Here is a 9,687-nt window from a genome sequence, read left to right as displayed (position 1 = left end):
TTTTTTTTTTGGGGGGGGCGGTTTCCTTTAAAAAACCCCTATATAATAGAGATAATAACAGCACTCACTTTAAAAGGTGCATAAAATAACTTACTTAGAGCTTAGCAGAGTTTCTGACCCATAGCAAGTTCTCCGCAAATCAATCTCTCTCCATTGGCACCTGCACTACCTGCATCTGACCAACTGGGAGGGAAGTGTGACAGATGCAGATACCTGAGCCCATCTCAGGCCCATAGAAGCAGACACTTGAACCAGGGCCCAGGGGTCTGAATTTTCCACAAGCATTCTTCAGGGCATTCTTGTGCACATTCAGGGCCAAATTCAGGGCCATTGCAAATAACATCATTTTGATTGAGAGTACCGGTGCTGATCAACATACCACATATATCAAACATCAGGAAAGTTCTTGAGGTGGGCTTGTCCCTACTTCAGCCTGAGTCATGACCAGTGCAAGTTAAATGAAGGGTTAGGACAGATAAACTGACCACCTGTAAATCCCATTGCCTGTGTGTTATTACTGTTGGGAATACAGCCCCAGCCAAGAGCCTTCATGGTAGACTTTGCTGTGTACAGAGATGCCCTGGACACAGTCCCTGAAAGGCTTCGCATGAAACTCAGAGGTAAGAAAGGTAGCACACTAAAAGTAGTGTACAGTGACTCAGATGAAGTGGCCTACACTCAACACATCACTGCTCAAGCTGGTGAGTGGGGTCTTTGTCCATTTAACCCCACCCAATTTATCTACTCTAGGAGAAATTATATACTCCATACCACAGTGGACCACACACACCCATCGAATGAATGTCACCATGGCTGATTTATATTTTTTTTTACTTCACCTCCATCATGTACATCACTGCACAAAGCTATTACCTGTCTTTTCATCTTCATGGCTATGACCTGGCCTGGTCTTCGAAGTACCACTTTCTTTCTGAGCAGCACCCAAGGAGCCAACCCAGTGTGACTGTCACATCAAAATCCAAGAAAAGAAGAAAAGTTTCAAAAGAGAGTTCTACTTAACCAATTTTTGCACACTTATTCTGTGGACCCCTACCCAAAACACACAGTGCTCTGGTTTCCTCACCATTTTATTTTTCTGGGCCCATCCAAGTACATCCTACCCTTCCCTTCCTCCACAAATCACTTGGTCTTTGTCCTGATCATCCACATCTATAGCTGGCCGAAGCCTGCTTGGTCATTACTCTGAGCCAGGCACTGGCAGTCTCTTATCCTAGGTTGGCTGTGATGATCATTGTCTCCATTTGACAGATGAGGAAACTGAGGTCCAGATGGTCACCTACCTTGTCCTTGTTCACGTAGCCTGAAGAGATAGAACCAGGCTTTGACCTCACCCTTCATCTCTGCATTCCACTGTGTTCTACTTTTTCTGAGCTCAGCAAGTGATATCCCTTCACATTCCCTTGGGCTTGGTCTTATCTTACCTGACTGGTGTTGTGGATAAGGTTCTTTCGGCAGTCTGTTGCCTCCTTATTGCCTAGTCTTACCAGCTTCCATGTGACTTAGGAGGACCCAGTGTCCCCAGGTTTGTAAGCTGCTGTCTCCCTGAGACTTGAATTATGCCCTCAGATTGCATCTCTTTGTCTTTTTTTCTGACAATAAAATCCTAATAATTCTCTAAAAGATCTAAATTAAACCTCATGTCATCCATGAAGCTTTTGCTGACCACTTTTCCATGAAAGTCTCCTTCCTCTGAAAACTTTCTTATCTGCTCCAGTTCCATCCATATCTGACTTTCCTAAGTTGACTGCAAACTGCTTACAGAGGATCAAGCTATATTTGTCTTTTTAAGCTCAGTGGTTTCTATGATAGGGCTTTACCTATAGTTGGCACAATATGAAGGAGACCACTGAACAATTTGGACCTAAATTACCTGCTTTATTTATGAATAAAGTCTTACCATCATGTCTAGCTGGAATTATTTTTCACTTACTCATGTGCCATGGCACTAAGAATGCAAAGGCTTATGCTCACTGAGGGGGAGTCCGGGCACATGGGCATTCCAGCCAGGCCTGTGCTCACATAAGTGATAAGAAGAATTAAGGTTGTTACTTAGATAAATAGCTTACCAGTGCTAAATAACTTTATTGAGATTACTCATATATGAATGCAAAGCGGTAGTACAAATTTGAGACCAGGTGCTCATGATCAGCTAATTTCATCAAGATATATATATGAAAGTGCACAGCTTCTATATATGAAAGTGCCCAAAGCTGCCTCTGACACAAAATAATTTATCATCAAATACAACACTAAGGTCAGGCATGGTGGCTCACAACTTAGAACTTAGGGAGGCCGAGGCAGGAGGATTACTTGAACCCAGACAGCCTAGGCAACATAGCAAGACCTCATTTCCACAAAAAAACTTAAAAATTCACTAGGTGTGGTGGCACACATCTGTAGACCCAGCTACTCAGGAGTCTGAGTGAAAGGATCACCTGAGCCCTGAATGTTGAGGCTGCAGTGAGCTATTATCATGCTACTGCACTCCAGTCTGGGCAACAGAGACCTAGAAGCAAAAAAATAAAAATAAAAAAGAGAGAGCTTAATGGACCCTTAAGGAATAGGAACCCAATCACTTTATTTTACAAGAGAGAACAGTGAAGCCCAGAGAATGAAAGTTACTGACGAATGATCACACAGCTCTCCAGGGGCAGTATGAGAACTCAAGTCTCTTCCATTGTACCATGATCCTTCTCCCAGAATTAAAAAACTAATGTAACTGTAGTACAATTTCAGTCAGTGAAGAGGAAAAGTATTCAAGCCATCCATGGGAGTTATTTTGTAGCAGAATTCCACAAAAGATCATGTTTGGTAAGTCACTGCCAAAGTCCATTGTTTATATAATAGTTTCACTACTGTATGAAAAATAAACTATGACTACAGTAAGATATTATCAAAGGTCTGCCTGAGTTGCACCTCGAGAAATAGTTGATATTTCAATAGGCCAAGATGAGACACAGGAAAAAAAGGAAAGGTCACATAAAATAATGTTCAGGACAGTGATCATAACCTTTCAAAAAAATTTTAAAAATGCAAGGTATTGGCTATTCAAGGGGATGAAGGATCACAAAGAAAGGGATGGGACACTGAGGGCCTTCTGCTCAGGAGTAGTAAGTAAACTGGCCTGACTGTAAGGTCGGCTTTCTAGGAGATGAGGGAGGGAGGTAGAAGTTAGAACTCAATGGTCTTGAGTGTCCAGCCAAGGAGTGGAATAGTCTGTATGGTAGTCTCCATAGAATAGAGACTTTGGTGCTCAGAGGTACCAAGATCAGTGTGCAACAGATAACTCTATCATTAAAGAGTACAGATGAGGGAGTGGAGGCAGGGAGGTCAGATTAAGCACAGTGACTGAAAAACTGCAGGGAATTGTGCAGTTGAGTTGTTCGCTCTCCACCATTGATCAACTCTATATCATTCATGGGAAGAGGAGTCACAGGTACTTGGGATGATGATGCTAACAGCGGTGTCAGGGATATCAGAGGAAGACATTTGAGAGAAAATATGAATTTGAATCCAGATGTCCCAAATCTGAGGTGGCAGATAACACGCAACTAAGGGTGACCAGCAAGGTGTTCCTTGTTAGAATATCAAGCTCACTTGCATTTCTAACTTCCTCTCCTAAAATCAACCCTGGGAAAACCGTAGAACACTGAGGAAAGCATAGGTTTTACAAACTTCTGTGAGATGCCCCTGAAAGGTCTGGACACTGCCTTGCACTTGAGTGGTCCTCATTCAGGGATCAGTATGGGAGGCAGTGGCCACAGCCTGGCAGGGAGAGTAGTTAGGGATGGCAAAAAGAGGTGAGTAGGAGAAAGGCTGTCAAGTTCTACTTCCTCTGTCCCACATTGCCTTTGGACAAAATATGCCTGTCACCACTGAAATCGGATGTCAGAGCATTAAGAAACAATAAAGATGGTAGCACAAATGAGTGGGCTGAGGAAAAACAGTGTTATGGAAACTAGCTTATTATATGGAGAAAAATAAAGCTTATTATTTATTTAATTCAACATTCAAAGATAGACACTAGATAAAGACTGAAATGAGAAAGGTAAAATTGAGCATTTAACAGCAAAAAATATAGGAAAATATCTTCGTCGGCAGTCACTAGAGGAGGAAAGGGCATTGCTAGAGGAGGAAAGGAGGGAGGGAGGGAAGAGGATGGGGGACATGTGACAACACAAAGGATGCCTGGTCTATTACCTGGGGTAGTGAGGGCCACCTAGAAGCTCAAACTTCACCTGCATGCAACCTAAATATGTAGTAAATCCTCACTTGTACCCCACAACTCTATAATTAATTAATTAATTAAATAAAAGTAGATACTGAACCCCCCAAAAGAAAACATCTTTGTAATCTAGGAATAGAGAATGGTAACTTAAATAAAAACTCAAGTGTTACACAAAAATTTATAAATGTGATCACATCAAAATTAAAAATTTATTTCAACAGAAACATGGTGGATAGACTTAACAGACAATGATAGATTAGCAAAATATATTTTTGGTGTCTAAAAACTGACAAGACTCATATTCAGAATATACAAGGAATGTATATAAAGGTAAAGGTAACAACCTCAATAAAAATATATGAGCAAAGAATCTGAATGAAGAGTTTGAAGAGGAGAAACAACAAATGGTTTACAAGTATATAAAGAAATAAATTAATTAGAAAAAATATAAAGTTAAACAATATATACCTGATACACCAGCAAAATTTAGAAAACTGGATAAAACCAACTTTAAATATTTAAGAAAGCAGAAAGAAGGACATTCCATGATACTGCAGGTGGGAATGCAGACTGGAGTTAACAGATAGGTAGGAAGGTAGAGAGAAAGAGATATTACAAGAGCCTAAAAAACACATTAAATGCATGTGAATGGTTCTTTACAGGGGATGGCAGTGGAAAATGATGATAACAATAAATACCTGCATAAATAAAACAAGAAAAAGGATTTACTTGCATGGTCCAATGATGATAATGTATCATGAATGAGACATTTAGTATTCTACACCTAAGATTCTAAACTTAAGAAAAAAAATCCAACCAGCAGTTGAAAATATGGGTTGGTAACTCAGAGAACTGAGATAAAAGGAGAGGATTAGCAAATGCACACCTAGAAGTGATAGCCAAATCTGTAGGGAGGCAGTCAATGTGTTGCCAAAGAATGAAGCCAAAAAAGAAAAGCAAGGGGGACTGAGGATACAGAGGAGTTGTTAAACAAAAATAATAAATAAATAAATTTAAACTTTTAAAATTCTAAAATCTACTTGATCATGGTGCAAAAAAAATTTTTTTACTATGAAAATGCATTTAATAAGGCTACAACCACCTTGATACAAAAACTAGCTTTAAAAAATTTAGACCATTTTTACTAACCTATATTATGTGAAACAATAATAAAATAAAATTCAGCAACATATTAATATTAACCATGTCTAAGTAGAGTTCATGTCAGGGATACTAGAAGCTTTAAACTATAAAAAGATATCAATGATAAGTCATTACATTAAAATATAAAGAGAAAATATCATGTAATAATATTGTTAGATATCAGACAACTCATTAAAATTAACAACCATTCATAATGAACAACAACAACAAAAAGAATAAAAACTTCAGGCAAAGTGGGAAAAAAGGAAATTTCCTAAAGCTCATAAAATTTTACAGCAAAAATAAACAGCAAGGCTCATATTAAATTTTAAACCACAGAAAGCAATTCCTAATCATAGGAGTAAGAAAAGATCATCCAATGCTGTTCTAAAGTTTTAAATAAACATTGAAAGAAGAAAAATAGGTAAATCTATTATTATCTAAAAACAATGTAATTGCCATCCTAAAAATGCAAACATCTCATCTAAAAATTAAAATTTGATAAGAGTAGAATGAAGTGACTGGATATAAAAGAAATATATAAAAATTAATAGCTTTCCTTTAGACCAGAAATAAGCAGTTATAAAGTACAGTCATAAGGACAACCCATGCAAGACATCAAAAACTGTAGCAATTCTAGGAATTAATTTAATAACAAATGCACACACCTATATAAATAAAGCTACAAAAAATTACAGGAGAATTTTTTTAATGTCCCAAGTGAACAGGGAAGTTGCCTATGATGAATTAACTCTTGCTGCTTCCATCAAAAGATACTCCCTGCTCTGGTGATCTGGAGTCCACCTCTTCTCATCTTATTGGAGACTTCAGTAGTTTTCTTTTCTGTCTCATCAAGTTGTTCCCTGTCCCATATTAGTCCTTTCATTGTCCTCATGCTATAACACCACCCTTGGTATTTATTATTATAGAGACAAGGTCTCACTCTGTCATCCAGACTAGGGTGTAGTGACACGATCATAGTTCACTGTAGCCTTGAACCCCTGAGCTCAAGTGATCCTACAGCCTTGGCTTTCAAAGTTGCCAGGACTACAGCCATGTGCCACTATGCCCAGCTGTTTGTTTTTGCTTTTGTTTGTATCAGTGGGGTCTCACACCCATAGTATTAAGCAAACTAAGATAAGACCTCCATTACCATGCCAAAGCTTGCGGTAAAACATCTCCAAAGAGTCCCTAGAGGTGGTTCATTTGATCTGCTTTATTCAAGGATCTTATATATGCAAATCTACCTACTTGCTAAAAATTATTTGTAACTCCCAAATCAATACCTAGAGATTTCCCAGTCATTTGTTGACATGTGCAAAGCAGCAAAAAATCTGAATGGCCTGGCATGCATGTTTCCAACTGAGGTTGAACAAGGTGATCCTCTGCCTTCTTGTTTAGCTCTCATACTACAAACAAGTAGTGATGTGATCACAGCTCACTGCAGCCTTGAACTTTTCACAGTCTATTTAGTATTATGTTCCCCCCATTTTTATACTTTTTGTTAATGATTTTACTGTTTAAAATAACTTCCATGTGTAGTGCAGTGAAGTGCTGTCTAATGCTTCTAAGCACAAAAAGGCTGCCATGTGCTTTATGGAGAAAATATGTACATTTGAGGAACTTTGTTTAGGCATGAGTTATAGTGCTGTTAGGTATGAGTTCAATGTTAATGAATCAACAATATATGTTAAGTAAGGTGTCTTAATACAGAAACACATAGACAATAAATAATCAGAAACTTGCAGGAACCCAACCTTGTATTTCCTCTAGGAGCAACAGTTCCATATTCACTAACATAATGTTTGTGGTAATATTATAGAACATTACTACAAATGACAAAAAAAGATTCTATTTCTATTTCTTCATGTCTCATTCTTTCCTCAACTCCAGTCAAGCTTCCAAACTCATCATTTCCTTGTAATTACTCTGGTTAAGGTCACCAATAACTTACACCAGTTCCAAGGGTCTGCTCTGTCCTCATCATTCTTGACTATTAAAACCACTCTACACAAAGCCATCCCTTTTTTAAAAAACTTCAGTTTTTTGTTTGTTTGTTTTTGTCTTTCTCAGAACTACACTATCAGGTTTTCTTCCTGTTTCAATGGTTGCTCCTTCACAGTTTTCTTTACCAAACCTTCCTGTCCTCAATCTCTATGTGGCAGTTCCTCAGACCTCTTTTAATAGTCTCTTCCCTGAGAATCTTGGCTTTAACACACGTCAACAGGCTAATGGTTATCAAATATCTATCACTAGCAGAACTCTCCCCTGAACTCAGAACTCATATTGCCAACTTATTTTCTGTTTGTTTTTGTTTTGTTTGTTTTACCTCTACTTGTATAGTATTTTAGAGTATACACAGACTATGCAAAGGATTCCAGATGTACCCACATGCTCAGCCATGGTCCCATTCAGTTTCTTAAACCAGAAATCTTTGGAGGCAATCCTTATTCTTTGTTCTCTCTCTCTCTCTCTCTCTCTCTCTCTCTCTCTCTCTCTCTCTCTCTCTCTCTCTCTCTCCTTCCACACAACCAAAGCAGCAGAAAACCCTCTGTTTCTACTTTTTTTAAAAAATGCCAGATCCATTAGCATCTCTCACCTCCACCTTTACTGCCATAGTCCAGCTCCATCATCTTTCATCCTAATTATGTCAACAATTTTCTAAATAGCTTTCTACCTCTTCTTTCCTCTCTCAATACATGTAAAACCTATTCTTGTCAGAAACTAGAATGAGCTGGTAAATTGTGAATCAGATCATTCTCTTTTACTCAAAATAGGAACCCTCCAAAGGCTTCCCATTAGAATAATGTCCAAATATTTTACCATGGACTGTAAGGCTTTACATGATCTAGGTTTTTCTGTATCTCTGACCATGGAGAAAATTCTCCATCTTACAGTGTGCTCCCCACTGATATATTTTTTTAATATCTCAAAACTCACAAGATAATTCTCAAATTTTGCACTAGCTATTCCCTCTGTCCAGAATGCTTTACTCCCAGGTTTTTCCTTAGCTGACTCTTATGATCAGGTATTGGATAAAACGTCTCTCTTTCAGAGAGGAGTCCCTGAATTTACAATCTGAAATAGACTTCCTCTCAGCTATGTTCTATTTGATCAGTCTGTTGTTTTTCTCTTCATAGTACTTATGCCATCTGAATTGGTTTTTATTTTTGTTCATCTGCTTATTATCAGTCCTCCCCATGCTGCCCTCCAGAATGTGAGCTTTATGAGAACAGATACTTCAGCAATCTTATCTCAGAGCCAAGGATAGTTTCTAGCAATGGGTCTTAAATAACTATTTATTGACTGAATGTCTGATCTTATTGGAAAGTCTCAGTATTGTAGAGATGCTAATTGTTGTGTGTATGTGTGTATGTTGGGGGTGTGTGTAAATTTAAAGTAATCCTAATCAGAATCTCAGTGAGGTTGGTGCTTGACTAATCAATAAGCGGTCAGCCTGAGGACCATTTATGAAACTGGTCAAGCTATGGTCATTGTAAGTAGCATGACACCATCACAGGGATAGGCAAATGGATTAACAGAGTCAAGGTGAAATTCTAGAAACAGACTCACGTATATGTAGGAACTTAACAGATAGCAAAAATAATATTTCATATTAGTGGACATTTAGGTACCTCATACCACATATGCTGGTAGCTTAAAATCAGCCATGGTTGAAGAATTTATACCCTAAGATCAGTAAAAGCGATACATCAGGGCTTGTTTTGTGTTTTTCTCCTTCAGAAAGCTTGTTGTTACCAGAACTCTACTGTGCCAAGGGTCCATGCAAGACAAGCGTTCTGAAGGTGAGAGTAAAAACAAAGTGATATGAGGTTATAACTCTCAGCAGGCACTCACCGTTCTAAGATTTCCATCCTGACCCACATATTAGAGATGAAAAATTCCCAAATGACCTGCTTTTTTTGTAGTTCAGTAGTTAACTCATCTTATAAGTCCTTTGTGTTTTATATACTGATATACTTGAACATTGTATATTCTTAATTTTTCATCTTTTGAATCTCATACTCTATAAGAAATAAATTTATTCAGGAATCAGTAAAATGGGGTGAAGGCATAGGATGGCATACAGGGTCAGTGAAATAAAATGAGAGTCAGGAGACAGCTGCTGAAGCCAACCAGAGACAGAATTACAAGAAAAAGCGGAGATGAACCGGGCTTGGTGGCTCAGCCTGTAAACCCACGCCTTTGGGGGGCTGAGGTGAGTGGATTGACTGAGCCCACGGGTTCGAGACCCGCCTGGGCAGCGAGACTTCATCTCTACAATAAATCAAAAA

The 9,687-nt window shown here is 38.4% G+C and overlaps 1 long non-coding RNA gene across 1 annotated transcript in view; it reads right to left on the bottom strand.

The window, feature by feature from the left end:
• Positions 1–9,687, bottom strand: part of LOC110596314 — a 231,854-nt gene that overhangs the window by 184,792 nt on the left and 37,375 nt on the right. The window lies entirely within an intron of this gene.

This window comes from Carlito syrichta, unplaced genomic scaffold, assembly GCF_000164805.1.
Source record: "Carlito syrichta isolate Samal-C Ts95f unplaced genomic scaffold, Tarsius_syrichta-2.0.1 Scaffold308336, whole genome shotgun sequence".
In the NCBI taxonomy this organism is placed as follows: domain Eukaryota; kingdom Metazoa; phylum Chordata; class Mammalia; order Primates; family Tarsiidae; genus Carlito; species Carlito syrichta.
Note: the sequence above shows the minus strand (reverse complement) of the source record. Positions and strands in the feature narration are given on the sequence as shown.